This window comes from Channa argus, unplaced genomic scaffold, assembly GCF_033026475.1.
Source record: "Channa argus isolate prfri unplaced genomic scaffold, Channa argus male v1.0 Contig013, whole genome shotgun sequence".
Lineage (NCBI taxonomy): Eukaryota > Metazoa > Chordata > Actinopteri > Anabantiformes > Channidae > Channa > Channa argus.
The window spans coordinates 41,778-62,961 of NW_027125232.1; the positions used below are offsets into that span (position 1 = coordinate 41,778).

General features: G+C 40.8%; 6 non-coding genes across 6 annotated transcripts; all 6 read left to right on the forward strand.

The window, feature by feature from the left end:
- The first annotated feature begins 832 nt into the window (after positions 1-832).
- trnar-ccu (transfer RNA arginine (anticodon CCU)) lies at positions 833-905 on the forward strand. Its single transcript has one exon. It is a non-coding gene; the product is annotated as a tRNA-Arg (tRNA).
- Positions 906-2,440: 1,535 nt separating this feature from the next.
- On the forward strand, positions 2,441-2,512 carry trnal-caa (transfer RNA leucine (anticodon CAA)). The gene has a single exon. It is a non-coding gene; the product is annotated as a tRNA-Leu (tRNA).
- Positions 2,513-9,845: 7,333 nt separating this feature from the next.
- Positions 9,846-9,918, forward strand: trnar-ccu (transfer RNA arginine (anticodon CCU)). Its single transcript has one exon. It is a non-coding gene; the product is annotated as a tRNA-Arg (tRNA).
- Positions 9,919-10,447: 529 nt separating this feature from the next.
- trnar-ccu (transfer RNA arginine (anticodon CCU)) lies at positions 10,448-10,520 on the forward strand. The gene has a single exon. It is a non-coding gene; the product is annotated as a tRNA-Arg (tRNA).
- Positions 10,521-18,404: 7,884 nt separating this feature from the next.
- Positions 18,405-18,477, forward strand: trnar-ccu (transfer RNA arginine (anticodon CCU)). Its single transcript has one exon. It is a non-coding gene; the product is annotated as a tRNA-Arg (tRNA).
- Positions 18,478-19,006: 529 nt separating this feature from the next.
- trnar-ccu (transfer RNA arginine (anticodon CCU)) lies at positions 19,007-19,079 on the forward strand. The gene has a single exon. It is a non-coding gene; the product is annotated as a tRNA-Arg (tRNA).
- The last annotated feature ends 2,105 nt before the right edge of the window (positions 19,080-21,184 follow it).

Consider the following 21,184-nt stretch of genomic DNA (forward strand, 5'->3'; position numbering starts at 1 on the left):
GAGTCCAATCTGGGGTACAATGCCAGTTTCATATCAGCATGGCAATCTAGTTTCTACGTGTTTCACATCTTTTTCTTTGCACTTTTAAAAATTTCCCTTCTACTCACTATATCTACTGCATTTGGGGCCATTATTGTGTTACCCAAAGCCAACATGGCATGTCTCACATTATGCTCTGTCTAGGAAGCAACTGTTTGGTGGAAGAACTGATGAGTAAAGGTGTTTGAGAGGCCCCAGTGGCCTAACGGATAAGGCACTGGCCTCCTAAGCCAGGGATTGTCGGTTCAAGTCCCATCTGGGGTGGTTGACAGCAGAGTGGCGCAGCGGAAGCGTGCTGGGCCCATAACCCAGAGGTCGATGGATCGAAACCATCCTCTGCTAACTGCGTTTTGTAAGCTGACTTAGGGCCTTTACAACCTCTTAGTAAAGTGAACCAGATACAGAAAGTACATATTCACCTACTATACAATTCCAGATGCATATCAGCTTGGGAATGCAATTATTGTATATTTCACATTCTTTTCTCTGCTCTTTCAAATGCTTTCCTCCATCTTACTATACTAACTGCTTTTATTGTCATTATTGTGTTACCCAAAGGGTTCGAGTCCAATCTGGGGTACAATGCCAGTTTCATATCAGCATGGCAATCTAGTTTCTACGTGTTTCACATCTTTTTCTTTGCACTTTTAAAAATTTCCCTTCTACTCACTATATCTACTGCATTTGGGGCCATTATTGTGTTACCCAAAGCCAACATGGCATGTCTCACATTATGCTCTGTCTAGGAAGCAACTGTTTGGTGGAAGAACTGATGAGTAAAGGTGTTTGAGAGGCCCCAGTGGCCTAATGGATAAGGCACTGGCCTCCTAAGCCAGGGATTGTGGGTTCAAGTCCCATCTGGGGTGGTTGACAGCAGAGTGGCGCAGCGGAAGCGTGCTGGGCCCATAACCCAGAGGTCGATGGATCGAAACCATCCTCTGCTAACTGTGTTTTGTAAGCTGACTTAGGGCCTTTGCAACTTTTTAGTAAAGTGAACCAGATACAGAATGTACATATTCACCTACTGTACAATTCCAGATGCATATCAGCTTGGGAATGCAATTTTTGTATATTTCACATTCTTTTCTCTGCTCTTTCAAATGCTTTCCTCAATCTTACTATACTAACTGCTTTTATTGTCATTATTGTGTTACCCAAAGGGTTCGAGTCCAATCTGGTTTGGTTGAAAGCAGAGTGGCGCAGCAGAAGTGTGCTGGGCCCATAACCCAGAGGTCGATGGATCGAATCCATCCTCTGCTAACTGTGTTTTGTAAAGTGATTTAGAGCCTTTACAATGTCTTAGTAAAATGAACCAGATACAGACAGTACATATTCATCTACTGTACAATTCCAGATGCATATCAGCTTGGGAATGCAATTTTTGTATATTTCAAATTCCTTTCTCTGCTCTTTCAAATGCTTTCGTCCATCTTACTATACTAACTGCTTTTATTGTCATTATTGTGTTACCCAAAGGGTTCGAGTCTAATCTGGTGTACAATGCCAGTTTCATCTCAGCATGGCAATCTAGTTTCTACGTATTTCACATCTTTTCCCTTCTACTCACTATATCTACTGCATTTGGGGCCATTACTGTGTTACCCAAAGCCAACATGGCATGTCTCACATTATGCTCTATATAGGAAGCAACTGTTAGTTGGAAGAACTGAGGAGTAAAGGTGTTTGTGATGCCCCAGTGGCCTAATGGATAATGCACTGGCCTCCTAAGCCAGGGATTGTGGGTTCGAGTCCCATCTGGGGTGGTTGACAGCAGAGTGGCGCAGCAGAAGCGTGCTGGGCCCATAACCCAGAGGTCAATAGATTGAAACCATCCTTTGCTAACTGTGTTTTGTAAGCTGACTTAGGGCCTTTACAACCTTTAAGTAAAGTGATCCAGATACAGAAAGTACATATTCACCTACTGTAATATTCCAGATGCATATCAGCTTGGGAATGCAATTTTTGTATATTTCACATTCTTTTCTCTGCTCTTTCAAATGCTTTCCTCCATCTTACCATACTAACTGCTTTTATTGTCATTATTGTGTTACCCAAAGGGTTCGAGTCCAATCTGGCGTGGTTGAAAGCAGAGTGGCGCAGCGGAAGCGTGCTGGGCCCATAACCCAGAGGTCGATGGATCGAAACCATCCTCTGCTAACTGTGCTTTGTAAGCTGACTTAGGGCCTTTACAACCTTTTAGTAAAGTGAACCAGATACAGAAAATACATATTCGCCTACTGTACAATTCCAGATGCATATCAGCTTGGGAATGCAATTTTTGTATATTTCACATTCTTTTCTCTGCTCTTTCAAATGCTTTCCTCCATCTTACTATACTAACTGCTTTTATTGTCATTATTGTGTTACCCAAAGGGTTCGACTCCAATCTGGTGTGGTTGAAAGCAGAGTGGCGCAGCGGAAGCGTGCTGGGCCCAAAACCCAGAGGTCGATGGATCGAAACCATCCTCTGCTAACTGTGTTTTGTAAGCTGACTTAGGGCCTTTACAACCTCTTAGTAAAGTGAACCAGATACAGAAAGTACATATTCACCTACTGTACAATTCCAGATGCATATCCGCTTGGGAATGCAATTATTGTATATTTCACATTCTTTTCTCTGCTCTTTCAAATGCTTTCCTCCATCTTACTATACTAACTGCTTTTATTGTCATTATTGTGCTACCCAAAAGGTTCGAGTCCAATCTGGGGTACAATGCCAGTTTCATATCAGCATGGCAATCTAGTTTCTACGTGTTTCACATCTTTTTCTTTGCACTTTTAAAAATTTCCCTTCTACTCACTATATCTACTGCATTTGGGGCCATTATTGTGTTACCCAAAGCCAACATGGCATGTCTCACATTATGCTCTGTCTAGGAAGCAACTGTTTGGTGGAAGAACTGATGAGTAAAGGTGTTTGAGATGCCCCAGTGGCCTAATGGATAAGGCACTGGCGTTGAGTGAGGATTTTTAACTATAAGCTTCATCAAAAAGGAAAGTTTTAAGCCTAGTCTTAAAAGTAGAGAGGGTGTCTGCTCCCCGAATTTGGATTGGAAGCTGGTTCCACAGGAGAGGAGCTTGATAGCTAAAGGCTCTGCCTCCCATTCTACTTTTGCAAACTCTGGGAACCACAAGTAGGCCAGTATTTTGGGATCGAAGTGGTCTAATTGGGCGATACAGGACTATGAGATCTATTAAATATGATGGAGCTTGACCATTAAGAGCTTTGTATGTAAGGAGGAGGGTTTTGAACTCTATTCTAGATTTTATGGGAAGCCAATGAAGAGAAGCTAGTGAAGGTGAAATATGATCTCTCTTTCCTAATCCAGTCAGCACTCTTGCTGCAGCATTTTGGATTAATTGAAGGCTTTTTAGAGAGTTATTAGGACACCCCAGAAGTAGGGAATTACAGTAGTCCAACCTAGAAGTAACAAATGCATGGACAAGTTTTTCGGCATCACTTTGAGACAGGATGCTTCTAATTTTAGCAATGTTCCGTAGGTGGAAGAAGTCTGTTCTAGACATTTGTCTTTTATGTGACGTAAACGCCAAATCTTGGTCAAAGATAACTCCTAGGTTCCTCACCGTAGTACTAGAGGCCAAAGTTATGTCATCTAGAGTAACTATATTGTTAGACAGCATATTTCTCATGTTTTTAGGCCCAAAGAGGATGATTTCAGTTTTGTCTGAATTTAGAAGTAGGAAATTGTAGGACATCCAGTTCTTTATGTCTTTTAGACATGCTTCAAATTTGACTAATTGGTTAGTATCTTCTGGTTTCACAGATAAATAGAGCTGGGTATCATCTGCATATCAGTGGAAGTTTATGGAATGTTTCCTAATGATTTTGCCTAAAGGTGACATGTAGAGATTAAAAAGTATTGGTCCTAACACAGAGCCCTGTGGAACTCCATAGCTGACTTTGGTGCATAAAGAAGAGTCATCATTAACATGAACAAGTTGGAATCTGTCTGACAGATAAGATTTAAACCAATGTAATGTGGTTCCTTTAATCCCAAATCCATGTTCTAGTCTCTGTAATAAAATGTTGTGGTCAATGGTGTCAAATGCGGCACTAAGGTCTAGTAAGACGAGTACAGACACAAGTCCATTATCTGAAGCCAGGAGAAGATCATTGGAGACTTTTACCAGTGCTGTTTCTGTACTGTGATGAGCTCTAAATCCTGACTGAAAGTCTTCATACAAATTATTCCTGTAAAGGTGATCACATAATTGTTTTGCAACTACTTTTTCAAGGATTTTAGAAATAAACGGGAGATTTGATATTGGTCTATAGTTGGCTAAATCCCCTGGATCAAGACAAGGTTTTTTAAGTAATGGTTTGATTACAGCAACTTTATAGGCCTTTGGTACATAGCCAGTTTCTAAAGATAGGTTAATCAAATCTAATATGAAAGTGTCTATTAAAGGTAGAACATCTTTAAGCAATTTGGTTGGAACAGGGTCTAAAAGACATGTTGTTAGTTTTGAGGAGGCGGTAGTTGAACTTAGCTCAGTGAGATCTATGGGTGAAAAGCAGTCTAAGATGGATTGGGGCCTTATTGAGCATTCTATAGCTGTTGTACATGAAGATCTAGCCGTAATATTTGTAGGGAGGATCTGGTGAATCTTTTCCCTAATGGCTACAATTTTACTAGTAAAGAAAGTCACAAAGTCATTGCTGCTCAAAGTTAAGGGAATACTAGGCTCAACAGAACTATGGCTCTTAGTCAGCCTGGCTACAGTGCTGAACAGAAACCGGGGGTTGTTCTTGTTTTCCTCTATTAATGCGGAATAATATGCTGTTCTGGCATCACGGAGAGCTTTTTTGTATGTTTTTAAACTGTTTTTCCAGGCTAACCGGGATTCTTCTAAATTAGTGGAACGCCACTTCCTCTCTAGCTTTCGTGTTGCCTGCTTTAAGCTGTGCATTTGTGAATTGTACCATGGAGGTCGGCTCCTCTGATTCACTGCCTTCTATTTCAAAGGGGCAACTGTATCTAGTATCCTACGCAGTGAGGCGGCACAATCGTCAACTAAATAATCAATTTGCACAGGAGTAAGATGGCTACTCACCATAGTATTGACACATGGTGGTGAAAAAGATGAAGAAATAATTTCTTTAAATGTATTCACAGCATTTTCAGATAAACATCTGCTGTAGTGGAATTTTTTCCTAACTGCTGTATAGTCCGTTATTGTAAATTCAAATGTTATTAGAAAATGGTCAGACAGAAGAGAATTATGAGGAAATACTATTAAATTATCAGTTTCAATGCCATATGTAAGGACAAGGTCTAACGTGTGACTAAAACAATGAGTGGGTTTATTTACATTTTGGGAAAAACCAATTGAATCTAATAATGAATTAAACGCAGTGCTCAGACAGTTACTGTCAGCATCTACATGAATGTTAAAGTCACCCACTATAATGACTTTATCTGTACTAAGCACTAAATCAGATAGAAAATCAGAAAATTCAATCAAAAACTCTGAATAAGGGACTGGAGGACGGTACACGATAACAAATAATAGTGGTTTTTGAGTTTTCCAGTTTGGGTGTGAAAGGCTAAGAGTAAGACTCTCAAATGAGGTATAACTATGTTTAGGTCTAGGAATTATTGATAAGCTAGAGTGAAATATTGCTGCTACTCCTCCACCTCGGCCTGTGCATCTAGGAACATGATAATTAATATGACTTTGGGGGGTTGACTCATTTAAACTGACATATTCTTCCTGCTGCAACCACGTTTCAGTGAGACAAAATAAACCAATTTGATGATCATTTATCAAGTCATTTACTAACAAAGATTTAGAAGAGAGAGATCTGATGTTTAATAATCCACATTTAAAAGTTTTGGGTTTTGGTTCAGTATGAGCAGTTGTATTACCCAAAGGGTTCGAGTCCAATCTGGTGTGGTTCAAAGCAGAGTGGCGCAGCGGAAGCGTGCTGGGCCCATAACCCAGAGGTCGATGGATCGAAACCATCCTCTGCTAACTGTGTTTTGTAAGCTGACTTAGGGCCTTTACAACCTTTTAGTAAAGTGAACCAGATACAGAAAGTACATATTCACCTACTGTACAATTCCAGATGCATATGAGCTTGGGAATGCAATTTTTGTATATTTCACATTCTTTTCTCTGCTCTTTCAAATGCTTTCCTCCATCTTACTATACTAACTGCTTTTATTGTCATTATTGTGTTACCCAAAGGGTTCGAGTCCCATCTGGGGTGGTTGACAGCAGAGTGGCTCAGCGGAAGCGTGCTGGGCCCATAACCCAAAGGTCGATGGTTCGAAACTATCCTCTGCTAACTGTGTTTTGTAAGCTGACTTAGGACCTTTACAACCTTTTAGTAACGTGAACCAGATACAGAAAGTACATATTCACCTACTGTAATATTCCAGATGCATATCAGCTTGGGAATGCAATTTTTGTATATTTCACATTCTTTTCTCTGCTCTTTCAAATGCTTTCCTCCATCTTACTATACTAACTGCTTTTATTGTCATTATTGTGTTACCCAAAGGGTTCGAGTCCAATCTGGGGTACAATGCCAGTTTCATATCAGCATGGCATTCTAGTTTCTACGTGTTTCACATCTTTTTCTTTGCACTTTTAAAAATTTCCCTTCTACTCACTATATCTACTGCATTTGGGGCCATTATTGTGTTACCCAAAGCCAACATGGCATGGCTCACATTATGCTCTGTATAGGAAGCAACTGTTTGGTGGAAGAACTGATGAGTAAAGGTGTTTGAGATGCCCCAGTGGCCTATTGGATAAGGCACTGGCCTCCTAAGCCAGGGATTGTGGGTTCAAGTCCTATCTGGGGTGGTTGACAGCAGAGTGGTACAGCGGAAGCGTGCTGGACCCATAACCCAGAGGTCGATGGTTCGAAACCATCCTCTGCTAACTGTGTTTTGTAAGCTGACTTAGGGCCTTTGCAACCTTTTAGTAAACTGAACCAGATACAGAAAGTAAATATTCACCTCCTGTACAATTCCAGATGCATATCAGCTTGGGAATGCAATTTTTGTATATTTCAAATTCCTTTCTCTGCTCTTTTAAATGGTTTCCTCCATCTTACTATACTAACTGCTTTTATTGTCATTATTGTGTTACCCAAAGGGTTCGAGTCCAATCTGGGGTACAATGCCAGTTTCATATCAGCATTGGAAACTAGTTTCTATGTGTTTCACATCTTTTTCTTTGCACTTTTAAAAATTTCCCTTCTACTCACTATATCTACTGCATTTGGGGCCATTATTGTGTTACCCAAAGGGTTCGAGTCCAATCTGGTGTACAATGCCAGTTTCATCTCAGCATGGCAATCTAGTTTCTACGTATTTCACATCTTTTCCCTTCTACTCACTATATCTACTGCATTTGGGGCCATTACTGTGTTACCCAAAGCCAACATGGCATGTCTCACATTATGCTCTGTATAGGAAGCAACTGTTAGTTGGAAGAACTGAGGAGTAAAGGTGTTTGTGATGCCCCAGTGGCCTAATGGATAATGCACTGGCCTCCTAAGCCAGGGATTGTGGGTTCGAGTCCCATCTGGGGTGGTTGACAGCAGAGTGGCGCAGCAAAAGCGTGCTGGGCCCATAACCCAGAGGTCAATAGATTGAAACCATCCTTTGCTAACTGTGTTTTGTAAGCTGACTTAGGGCCTTTACAACCTTTAAGTAAAGTGATCCAGATACAGAAAGTACATATTCACCTACTGTAATATTCCAGATGCATATCAGCTTGGGAATGCAATTTTTGTATATTTCACATTCTTTTCTCTGCTCTTTCAAATGCTTTCCTCCATCTTACTATACTAACTGCTTTTATTGTCATTATTGTGTTACCCAAAGGGTTCGAGTCCAATCTGGCGTGGTTGAAAGCAGAGTGGCGCAGCGGAAGCGTGCTGGGCCCATAACCCAGAGGTCAATAGATTGAAACCATCCTTTGCTAACTGTGTTTTGTAAGCTGACTTAGGGCCTTTACAACCTTTAAGTAAAGTGATCCAGATACAGAAAGTACATATTCACCTACTGTAATATTCCAGATGCATATCAGCTTGGGAATGCAATTTTTGTATATTTCACAGTCTTTTCTCTGCTCTTTCAAACGCTTTCCTCCATCTTACTATACTAACTGCTTTTATTGTCATTATTGTGTTACCCAAAGGGTTCGAGTCCAATCTGGGGTACAATGCCAGTTTCATATCAGCATGGCAATCTAGTTTCTACGTGTTTCACATCTTTTTCTTTGCACTTTTAAAAATATCCCTTCCACTGTTATGCTGATGATACCCAGCTATATTTATATATGGAACCAGATGAAAATAATCAGTTAATAAAGCTTCAAGCATGCCTACAAGACATAAAGGCCTGGATGTCCCACAATTTTTTACTTTTAAACTCAGACAAAACTGAATTCATAGTATTTGGGCCCAAAAATCTCAGAGATATGATGTCCAACCATATTGTTACACTAGATGGCATAAGCCTGGCCTCCAGTACTACTGCAAGGAACCTTGGAGTTATGTTTGATCAGGATCTGTCCTTTAACTCACATATAAAACAAATCTCTAGAACAGCCTTCTTCCACCTACGGAACATTGCCAAAATTAGGAGCATCCTGTCTCAAAGTGATGCCGAAAAACTGGTCCATGCATTTGTTACCTCTAGGTTTGACTACTGTAATTCCCTACTTTCAGGATGCCCCAGTAACTCCCTAAAGAGCCTGCAATTAATCCAAAATGCTGCAGCAAGAGTGCTGACTGGAACTAGCAAGAGAGATCATATTTCACCTTCACTAGCTTCTCTCCATTGGCTTCCAATTAAATGTAGAATAGAATTTGAAACCCTGCTTCTTACATATAAAGCTCTGAATGGTCAGGCTCCATCATATTTAGAAGACCTCATAGCACCATATCATCCCAGTAGACCACTTTGCTCTCAGAATGCAGGCCTACTTGTGGTTCCCAGAATTTCCAAAAGTAGAATGGGAGGTAGAGCCTTTAGCTATCAAGCTCCTCTCTTGTGAAACCAGCTCCCAGTTCAGATTCGGGAAGCAGACAGCCTCTCTACTTTTAAGTCTAGACTTAAAACCTTCCTTTTTAATAAAGCATATAGTTATTTATAGTTATGCTGCCATAGGCTTAGACTGCTGGGGGACCCACCCCCCAATGCACTGAGCTCCTTTCCTCCTCTTGACCATCTCTCCTCTCCTCTCATCCCGCAATTGTCACCACTGTATGTCATTAACTCTGTGTGTTCTCTCCCGTAGTTGTCTTTGTCATCCTCTGTCCCCTTCTCTCTGTCCCTTTCTGCAGGTGTCCCCCGGCTTTGAAGCTGTGTGTCTTCCAGCGTGAAGCTACTGGTCCTACCAATCTGCCCAATGTTTTGTTGTTGCTTTTTGTTGCTCTGTTCTTTTCCCTCTCCCCTTTCCACTCACCCCAACCGGTCGAGGCTGATGGCCGTCCACCCTGAGCCTGGTTCTGCTGGAGGTTTCTTCCGTTAAAGGGAGTTTTTCCTCTCCACTGTTGCCTATGGCTTGCTCCAGGGGGAATTGTTGGGTTCTCTTTATATATCTTTATAATCTTGACTTTATTCTGTAAAGTGCCCTGAGATGACTTTGTTGTGAATTGGCACTATATAAATAAAGTTGAATTGAATTGAACTCACTATATCTACTGCATATGGGGCCATTATTGTGTTACCCAAAGCCAACATGGCATGTCTCACATTATGCTCTGTATAGGAAGCAACTGTTTGGTGGAAGAACTGATGAGTAAAGGTGATTGAGATGCCCCAGTGGCCTAATGGATAAGGCACTGGCCTCCTAAGCCAGGGATTGTGGGTTCAAGTCCCATCTGGGGTGGTTGACAGCAGAGTGGCGCAGCGGAAGCGTGCTGGGCCCATAACCCAGAGGTCGATGGATCGAAGCCATCCTCTGCTAACTGTGTTTTGTAAGCTGACTTAGGGCCTTTACAACCTCTTAGTAAAGTGAACCAGATACAGAAAGTACATATTCACCTACTATACAATTCCAGATGCATATCAGCTTGGGAATGCAATTATTGTATATTTCACATTCTTTTCTCTGCTCTTTCAAATGCTTTCCTCCATCTTACTATACTAACTGCTTTTATTGTCATTATTGTGCTACCCAAAGGGTTCGAGTCCAATCTGGGGTACAATGCCAGTTTCATATCAGCATGGCAATCTAGTTTCTACGTGTTTCACATCTTTTTCTTTGCACTTTTAAAAATTTCCCTTCTACTCACTATATCTACTGCATTTGGGGCCATTATTGTGTTACCCAAAGCCAACATGGCATGTCTCACATTATGCTCTGTCTAGGAAGCAACTGTTTGGTGGAAGAACTGATGAGTAAAGGTGTTTGAGAGGCCCCAGTGGCCTAATGGATAAGGCACTGGCCTCCTAAGCCAGGGATTGTGGGTTCAAGTCCCATCTGGGGTGGTTGACAGCAGAGTGGCGCAGCAGAAGCGTGCTGGGCCCATAACCCAGAGGTCGATGGATCGAAACCATCCTCTGCTAACTGTGTTTTGTAAGCTGACTTAGGGCCTTTGCAACTTTTTAGTAAAGTGAACCAGATACAGAATGTACATATTCACCTACTGTACAATTCCAGATGCATATCAGCTTGGGAATGCAATTTTTGTATATTTCACATTCTTTTCTCTGCTCTTTCAAATGCTTTCCTCAATCTTACTATACTAACTGCTTTTATTGTCATTATTGTGTTACCCAAAGGGTTCGAGTCCAATCTGGTTTGGTTGAAAGCAGAGTGGCGCAGCAGAAGTGTGCTGGGCCCATAACCCAGAGGTCGATGGATCGAATCCATCCTCTGCTAACTGTGTTTTGTAAGCTGACTTAGGGCCTTTACAACCTCTTAGTAAAGTGAACCAGATACAGAAAGTACATATTCACCTACTGTACAATTCCAGATGCATATCCGCTTGGGAATGCAATTATTGTATATTTCACATTCTTTTCTCTGCTCTTTCAAATGCTTTCCTCCATCTTACTATACTAACTGCTTTTATTGTCATTATTGTGCTTCCCAAAGGGTTCGAGTCCAATCTGGGGTACAATGCCAGTTTCATATCAGCATGGCAATCTAGTTTCTACGTGTTTCACATCTTTTTCTTTGCACTTTTAAAAATTTCCCTTCTACTCACTATATCTACTGCATTTGGGGCCATTATTGTGTTACCCAAAGCCAACATGGCATGTCTCACATTATGCTCTGTCTAGGAAGCAACTTTTTGGTGGAAGAACTGATGAGTAAAGGTGTTTGAGATGCCCCAGTGGCCTAATGGATAAGGCACTGGCGTTGAGTGAGGATTTTTAACTATAAGCTTCATCAAAAAGGAAAGTTTTAAGCCTAGTCTTAAAAGTAGAGAGGGTGTCTGCTCCCCGAATTTGGATTGGAAGCTGGTTCCACAGGAGAGGAGCTTGATAGCTAAAGGCTCTGCCTCCCATTCTACTTTTGCAAACTCTGGGAACCACAAGTAGGCCAGTATTTTGGGATCGAAGTGGTCTAATTGGGCGATACAGGACTATGAGATCTATTAAATATGATGGAGCTTGACCATTAAGAGCTTTGTATGTAAGGAGGAGGGTTTTGAACTCTATTCTAGATTTTATGGGAAGCCAATGAAGAGAAGCTAGTGAAGGTGAAATATGATCTCTCTTTCCTAATCCAGTCAGCACTCTTGCTGCAGCATTTTGGATTAATTGAAGGCTTTTTAGAGAGTTATTAGGACACCCCAGAAGTAGGGAATTACAGTAGTCCAACCTAGAAGTAACAAATGCATGGACAAGTTTTTCGGCATCACTTTGAGACAGGATGCTTCTAATTTTAGCAATGTTCCGTAGGTGGAAGAAGTCTGTTCTAGACATTTGTCTTTTATGTGACGTAAACGCCAAATCTTGGTCAAAGATAACTCCTAGGTTCCTCACCGTAGTACTAGAGGCCAAAGTTATGTCATCTAGAGTAACTATATTGTTAGACAGCATATTTCTCATGTTTTTAGGCCCAAAGAGGATGATTTCAGTTTTGTCTGAATTTAGAAGTAGGAAATTGTAGGACATCCAGTTCTTTATGTCTTTTAGACATGCTTCAAATTTGACTAATTGGTTAGTATCTTCTGGTTTCACAGATAAATAGAGCTGGGTATCATCTGCATATCAGTGGAAGTTTATGGAATGTTTCCTAATGATTTTGCCTAAAGGTGACATGTAGAGATTAAAAAGTATTGGTCCTAACACAGAGCCCTGTGGAACTCCATAGCTGACTTTGGTGCATAAAGAAGAGTCATCATTAACATGAACAAGTTGGAATCTGTCTGACAGATAAGATTTAAACCAATGTAATGTGGTTCCTTTAATCCCAAATCCATGTTCTAGTCTCTGTAATAAAATGTTGTGGTCAATGGTGTCAAATGCGGCACTAAGGTCTAGTAAGACGAGTACAGACACAAGTCCATTATCTGAAGCCAGGAGAAGATCATTGGAGACTTTTACCAGTGCTGTTTCTGTACTGTGATGAGCTCTAAATCCTGACTGAAAGTCTTCATACAAATTATTCCTGTAAAGGTGATCACATAATTGTTTTGCAACTACTTTTTCAAGGATTTTAGAAATAAACGGGAGATTTGATATTGGTCTATAGTTGGCTAAATCCCCTGGATCAAGACAAGGTTTTTTAAGTAATGGTTTGATTACAGCAACTTTATAGGCCTTTGGTACATAGCCAGTTTCTAAAGATAGGTTAATCAAATCTAATATGAAAGTGTCTATTAAAGGTAGAACATCTTTAAGCAATTTGGTTGGAACAGGGTCTAAAAGACATGTTGTTAGTTTTGAGGAGGCGGTAGTTGAACTTAGCTCAGTGAGATCTATGGGTGAAAAGCAGTCTAAGATGGATTGGGGCCTTATTGAGGATTCTATAGCTGTTGTACATGAAGATCTAGCCGTAATATTTGTAGGGAGGATCTGGTGAATCTTTTCCCTAATGGCTACAATTTTACTAGTAAAGAAAGTCATAAAGTCATTGCTGCTCAAAGTTAAGGGAATACTAGGCTCAACAGAACTATGGCTCTTAGTCAGCCTGGCTACAGTGCTGAACAGAAACCGGGGGTTGTTCTTGTTTTCCTCTATTAATGCGGAATAATATGCTGTTCTGGCATCACGGAGAGCTTTTTTGTATGTTTTTAAACTGTTTTTCCAGGCTAACCGGGATTCTTCTAAATTAGTGGAACGCCACTTCCTCTCTAGCTTTCGTGTTGCCTGCTTTAAGCTGTGCATTTGTGAATTGTACCATGGAGGTCGGCTCCTCTGATTCACTGCCTTCTATTTCAAAGGGGCAACTGTATCTAGTATCCTACGCAGTGAGGCGGCAGAATCGTCAACTAAATAATCAATTTGCACAGGAGTAAGATGGCTACTCACCATAGTATTGACACATGGTGGTGAAAAAGATGAAGAAATAATTTCTTTAAATGTATTCACAGCATTTTCAGATAAACATCTGCTGTAGTGGAATTTTTTCCTAACTGCTGTATAGTCCGTTATTGTAAATTCAAATGTTATTAGAAAATGGTCAGACAGAAGAAAATTATGAGGAAATACTATTAAATTATCAGTTTCAATGCCATATGTAAGGACAAGGTCTAACGTGTGACTAAAACAATGAGTGGGTTTATTTACATTTTGGGAAAAACCAATTGAATCTAATAATGACTTAAACGCAGTGCTCAGACAGTTACTGTCAGCATCTACATGAATGTTAAAGTCACCCACTATAATGACTTTATCTGTACTAAGCACTAAATCAGATAGAAAATCAGAAAATTCAATCAAAAACTCTGAATAAGGGACTGGAGGACGGTACACGATAACAAATAATAGTGGTTTTTGAGTTTTCCAGTTTGGGTGTGAAAGGCTAAGAGTAAGACTCTCAAATGAGGTATAACTATGTTTAGGTCTAGGAATTATTGATAAGCTAGAGTGAAATATTGCTGCTACTCCTCCACCTCGGCCTGTGCATCTAGGAACATGATAATTAATATGACTTTGGGGGGTTGACTCATTTAAACTGACATATTCTTCCTGCTGCAACCACGTTTCAGTGAGACAAAATAAACCAATTTGATGATCATTTATCAAGTCATTTACTAACAAAGATTTAGAAGAGAGAGATCTGATGTTTAATAATCCACATTTAAAAGTTTTGGGTTTTGGTTCAGTATGAGCAGTTGTATTACCCAAAGGGTTCGAGTCCAATCTGGTGTGGTTCAAAGCAGAGTGGCGCAGCGGAAGCGTGCTGGGCCCATAACCCAGAGGTCGATGGATCGAAACCATCCTCTGCTAACTGTGTTTTGTAAGCTGACTTAGGGCCTTTACAACCTTTTAGTAAAGTGAACCAGATACAGAAAGTACATATTCACCTACTGTACAATTCCAGATGCATATGAGCTTGGGAATGCAATTTTTGTATATTTCACATTCTTTTCTCTGCTCTTTCAAATGCTTTCCTCCATCTTACTATACTAACTGCTTTTATTGTCATTATTGTGTTACCCAAAGGGTTCGAGTCCCATCTGGGGTGGTTGACAGCAGAGTGGCTCAGCGGAAGCGTGCTGGGCCCATAACCCAAAGGTCGATGGTTCGAAACTATCCTCTGCTAACTGTGTTTTGTAAGCTGACTTAGGGCCTTTACAACCTTTTAGTAAAGTGAACCAGATACAGAAAGTACATATTCACCTACTGTAATATTCCAGATGCATATCAGCTTGGGAATGCAATTTTTGTATATTTCACATTCTTTTCTCTGCTCTTTCAAATGCTTTCCTCCATCTTACTATACTAACTGCTTTTATTGTCATTATTGTGTTACCCAAAGGGTTCGAGTCCAATCTGGGGTACAATGCCAGTTTCATATCAGCATGGCATTCTAGTTTCTACGTGTTTCACATCTTTTTCTTTGCACTTTTAAAAATTTCCCTTCTACTCACTATATCTACTGCATTTGGGGCCATTATTGTGTTACCCAAAGCCAACATGGCATGGCTCACATTATGCTCTGTATAGGAAGCAACTGTTTGGTGGAAGAACTGATGAGTAAAGGTGTTTGAGATGCCCCAGTGGCCTATTGGATAAGGCACTGGCCTCCTAAGCCAGGGATTGTGGGTTCAAGTCCTATCTGGGGTGGTTGACAGCAGAGTGGTACAGCGGAAGCGTGCTGGACCCATAACCCAGAGGTCGATGGATCGAAACCATCCTCTGCTAACTGTGTTTTGTAAGCTGACTTAGGGCCTTTACAACCTTTTAGTAAACTGAACCAGATACAGAAAGTAAATATTCACCTCCTGTACAATTCCAGATGCATATAAGCTTGGGAATGCAATTTTTGTATATTTCAAATTCCTTTCTCTGCTCTTTTAAATGGTTCCCTCCATCTTACTATACTAACTGCTTTTATTGTCATTATTGTGTTACCCAAAGGGTTCGAGTCCAATCTGGGGTACAATGCCAGTTTCATATCAGCATTGGAAACTAGTTTCTATGTGTTTCACATCTTTTTCTTTGCACTTTTAAAAATTTCCCTTCTACTCACTATATCTACTGCATTTGGGGCCATTATTGTGTTACCCAAAGGGTTCGAGTCCAATCTGGTGTACAATGCCAGTTTCATCTCAGCATGGCAATCTAGTTTCTACGTATTTCAAATGCTTTCCTCCATCTTACTATACTAACTGCTTTTATTGTCATTATTGTGTTACCCAAAGGGTTCGAGTCCAATCTGGGGTACAATGCCAGTTTCATATCAGCATGGCAATCTAGTTTCTACGTGTTTCACATCTTTTTCTTTGCACTTTTAAAAATATCCCTTCCACTGTTATGCTGATGATACCCAGCTATATTTATATATGGAACCAGATGAAAATAATCAGTTAATAAAGCTTCAAGCATGCCTACAAGACATAAAGGCCTGGATGTCCCACAATTTTTTGCCCCATGTGAAATATGCCCCAGTGGCCTAATGGATAATGCACTGGCCTCCTAAGCCAGGGATTGTGGGTTCGAGTCCCATCTGGGGTGGTTGACAGCAGAGTGGCGCAGCAAAAGCGTGCTGGGCCCATAACCCAGAGGTCAATAGATTGAAACCATCCTTTGCTAACTGTGTTTTGTAAGCTGACTTAGGGCCTTTACAACCTTTAAGTAAAGTGATCCAGATACAGAAAGTACATATTCACCTACTGTAATATTCCAGATGCATATCAGCTTGGGAATGCAATTTTTGTATATTTCACATTCTTTTCTCTGCTCTTTCAAATGCTTTCCTCCATCTTACTATACTAACTGCTTTTATTGTCATTATTGTGTTACCCAAAGGGTTCGAGTCCAATCTGGCGTGGTTGAAAGCAGAGTGGCGCAGCGGAAGCGTGCTGGGCCCATAACCCAGAGGTCAATAGATTGAAACCATCCTTTGCTAACTGTGTTTTGTAAGCTGACTTAGGGCCTTTACAACCTTTAAGTAAAGTGATCCAGATACAGAAAGTACATATTCACCTACTGTAATATTCCAGATGCATATCAGCTTGGGAATGCAATTTTTGTAAATTTCACATTCTTTTCTCTGCTCTTTCAAATGCTTTCCTCCATCTTACTATACTAACTGCTTTTATTGTCATTATTTTGTTACCCAAAGGGTTCGAGTCCAATCTGGGGTACAATGCCAGTTTCATATCAGCATGGCAATCTAGTTTCTACGTGTTTCACATCTTTTTCTTTGCACTTTTAAAAATATCCCTTCCACTGTTATGCTGATGATACCCAGCTATATTTATATATGGAACCAGATGAAAATAATCAGTTAATAAAGCTTCAAGCATGCCTACAAGACATAAAGGCCTGGATGTCCCACAATTTTTTACTTTTAAACTCAGACAAAACTGAATTCATAGTATTTGGGCCCAAAAATCTCAGAGATATGATGTCCAACCATATTGTTACACTAGATGGCATAAGCCTGGCCTCCAGTACTACTGCAAGGAACCTTGGAGTTATGTTTGATCAGGATCTGTCCTTTAACTCACATATAAAACAAATCTCTAGAACAGCCTTCTTCCACCTACGGAACATTGCCAAAATTAGGAGCATCCTGTCTCAAAGTGATGCCGAAAAACTGGTCCATGCATTTGTTACCTCTAGGTTTGACTACTGTAATTCCCTACTTTCAGGATGCCCCAGTAACTCCCTAAAGAGCCTGCAATTAATCCAAAATGCTGCAGCAAGAGTGCTGACTGGAACTAGCAAGAGAGATCATATTTCACCTTCACTAGCTTCTCTCCATTGGCTTCCAATTAAATGTAGAATAGAATTTGAAACCCTGCTTCTTACATATAAAGCTCTGAATGGTCAGGCTCCATCATATTTAGAAGACCTCATAGCACCATATCATCCCAGTAGACCACTTTGCTCTCAGAATGCAGGCCTACTTGTGGTTCCCAGAATTTCCAAAAGTAGAATGGGAGGTAGAGCCTTTAGCTATCAAGCTCCTCTCTTGTGAAACCAGCTCCCAGTTCAGATTCGGGAAGCAGACAGCCTCTCTACTTTTAAGTCTAGGCTTAAAACCTTCCTTTTTAATAAAGCATATAGTTATTTATAGTTATGCTGCCATAGGCTTAGACTGCTGGGGGACCCACCCCCCAATGCACTGAGCTCCTTTCCTCCTCTTGACCATCTCTCCTCTCCTCTCATCCCGCAATTGTCACCACTGTATGTCATTAACTCTGTGTGTTCTCTCCCGTAGTTGTCTTTGTCATCCTCTGTCCCCTTCTCTCTGTCCCTTTCTGCAGGTGTCCCCCGGCTTTGAAGCTGTGTGTCTTCCAGCGTGAAGCTACTGGTCCTACCAATCTGCCCAATGTTTTGTTGTTGCTTTTTGTTGCTCTGTTCTTTTCCCTCTCCCCTTTCCACTCACCCCAACCGGTCGAGGCTGATGGCCGTCCACCCTGAGCCTGGTTCTGCTGGAGGTTTCTTCCGTTAAAGGGAGTTTTTCCTCTCCACTGTTGCCTATGGCTTGCTCCAGGGGGAATTGTTGGGTTCTCTTTATATATCTTTATAATCTTGACTTTATTCTGTAAAGTGCCCTGAGATGACTTTGTTGTGAATTGGCACTATATAAATAAAGTTGAATTGAATTGAACTCACTATATCTACTGCATATGGGGCCATTATTGTGTTACCCAAAGCCAACATGGCATGTCTCACATTATGCTCTGTATAGGAAGCAACTGTTTGGTGGAAGAACTGATGAGTAAAGGTGATTGAGATGCCCCAGTGGCCTAATGGATAAGGCACTGGCCTCCTAAGCCAGGGATTGTGGGTTCAAGTCCCATCTGGGGTGGTTGACAGCAGAGTGGCGCAGCGGAAGCGTGCTGGGCCCATAACCCAGAGGTCGATGGATCGAAGCCATCCTCTGCTAACTGTGTTTTGTAAGCTGACTTAGGGCCTTTACAACCTCTTAGTAAAGTGAACCAGATACAGAAAGTACATATTCACCTACTATACAATTCCAGATGCATATCAGCTTGGGAATGCAATTATTGTATATTTCACATTCTTTTCTCTGCTCTTTCAAATGCTTTCCTCCATCTTACTATACTAACTGCTTTTATTGTCATTATTGTGCTACCCAAAGGGTTCGAGTCCAATCTGGGGTACAATGCCAGTTTCATATCAGCATGGCAATCTAGTTTCTACGTGTTTCACATCTTTTTCTTTGCACTTTTAAAAATTTCCCTTCTACTCACTATATCTACTGCATTTGGGGCCATTATTGTGTTACCCAAAGCCAACATGGCATGTCTCACATTATGCTCTGTCTAGGAAGCAACTGTTTGGTGGAAGAACTGATGAGTAAAGGTGTTTGAGAGGCCCCAGTGGCCTAATGGATAAGGCACTGGCCTCCTAAGCCAGGGATTGTGGGTTCAAGTCCCATCTGGGGTGGTTGACAGCAGAGTGGCGCAGCGGAAGCGTGCTGGGCCCATAACCCAGAGGTCGATGGATCGAAACCATCCTCTGCTAACTGTGTTTTGTAAGCTGACTTAGGGCCTTTGCAACTTTTTAGTAAAGTGAACCAGATACAGAATGTACATATTCACCTACTGTACAATTCCAGATGCATATCAGCTTGGGAATGCAATTTTTGTATATTTCACATTCTTTTCTCTGCTCTTTCAAATGCTTTCCTCAATCTTACTATACTAACTGCTTTTATTGTCATTATTGTGTTACCCAAAGGGTTCGAGTCCAATCTGGTTTGGTTGAAAGCAGATTGGCGCAGCAGAAGTGTGCTGGGCCCATAACCCAGAGGTCGATGGATTGAATCCATCCTCTGCTAACTGTGTTTTGTAAAGTGATTTAGAGCCTTTACAATGTCTTAGTAAAATGAACCAGATAAGGACAGTACATATTCATCTACTGTACAATTCCAGATGCATATCAGCTTGGGAATGCAATTTTTGTATATTTCAAATTCCTTTCTCTGCTCTTTCAAATGCTTTCGTCCATCTTACTATACTAACTGCTTTTATTGTCATTATTGTGTTACCCAAAGGGTTCGAGTCCAATCTGGTGTACAATGCCAGTTTCATCTCAGCATGGCAATCTATTTTCTACGTATTTCACATCTTTCCCCTTCTACTCACTATATCTACTGCATTTGGGGCCATTATTGTGTTACCCAAAGCCAACATGGCATGTCTCACATTATGCTCTGTCTAGGAAGCAACTGTTTGGTGGAAGAACTGATGAGTAAAGGTGTTTGAGATGCCCCAGTGGCCTAATGGATAAGGCACTGGCGTTGAGTGAGGATTTTTAACTATAAGCTTCATCAAAAAGGAAAGTTTTAAGCCTAGTCTTAAAAGTAGAGAGGGTGTCTGCTCCCCGAATTTGGATTGGAAGCTGGTTCCACAGGAGAGGAGCTTGATAGCTAAAGGCTCTGCCTCCCATTCTACTTTTGCAAACTCTGGGAACCACAAGTAGGCCAGTATTTTGGGATCGAAGTGGTCTAATTGGGCGATACAGGACTATGAGATCTATTAAATATGATGGAGCTTGACCATTAAGAGCTTTGTATGTAAGGAGGAGGGTTTTGAACTCTATTCTAGATTTTATGGGAAGCCAATGAAGAGAAGCTAGTGAAGGTGAAATATGATCTCTCTTTCCTAATCCAGTCAGCACTCTTGCTGCAGCATTTTGGATTAATTGAAGGCTTTTTAGAGAGTTATTAGGACACCCCAGAAGTAGGGAATTACAGTAGTCCAACCTAGAAGTAACAAATGCATGGACAAGTTTTTCGGCATCACTTTGAGACAGGATGCTTCTAATTTTAGCAATGTTCCGTAGGTGGAAGAAGGCTGTTCTAGACATTTGTCTTTTATGTGACGTAAACGCCAAATCTTGGTCAAAGATAACTCCAAGGTTCCTCACCGTAGTACTAGAGGCCAAAGTTATGTCATCTAGAGTAACTATATTGTTAGACAGCATATTTCTCATGTTTTTAGGCCCAAAGAGGATGATTTCAGTTTTGTCTGAATTTAGAAGTAGGAAATTGTAGGACATCCAGTTCTTTATGTCTTTTAGACATGCTTCAAATTTGACTAATTGGTTAGTATCTTCTGGTTTCACAGATAAATAGAGCTGGGTATCATCTGCATATCAGTGGAAGTTTATGGAATGTTTCCTAATGATTTTGCCTAAAGGTGACATGTAGAGATTAAAAAGTATTGGTCCTAACACAGAGCCCTGTGGAACTCCATAGCTGACTTTGGTGCATAAAGAAGAGTCATCATTAACATGAACAAGTTGGAATCTGTCTGACAGATAAGATTTAAACCAATGTAATGTGGTTCCTTTAATCCCAAATCCATGTTCTAGTCTCTGTAATAAAATGTTGTGGTCAATGGTGTCAAATGCGGCACTAAGGTCTAGTAAGACGAGTACAGACACAAGTCCATTATCTGAAGCCAGGAGAAGATCATTGGAGACTTTTACCAGTGCTGTTTCTGTACTGTGATGAGCTCTAAATCCTGACTGAAAGTCTTCATACA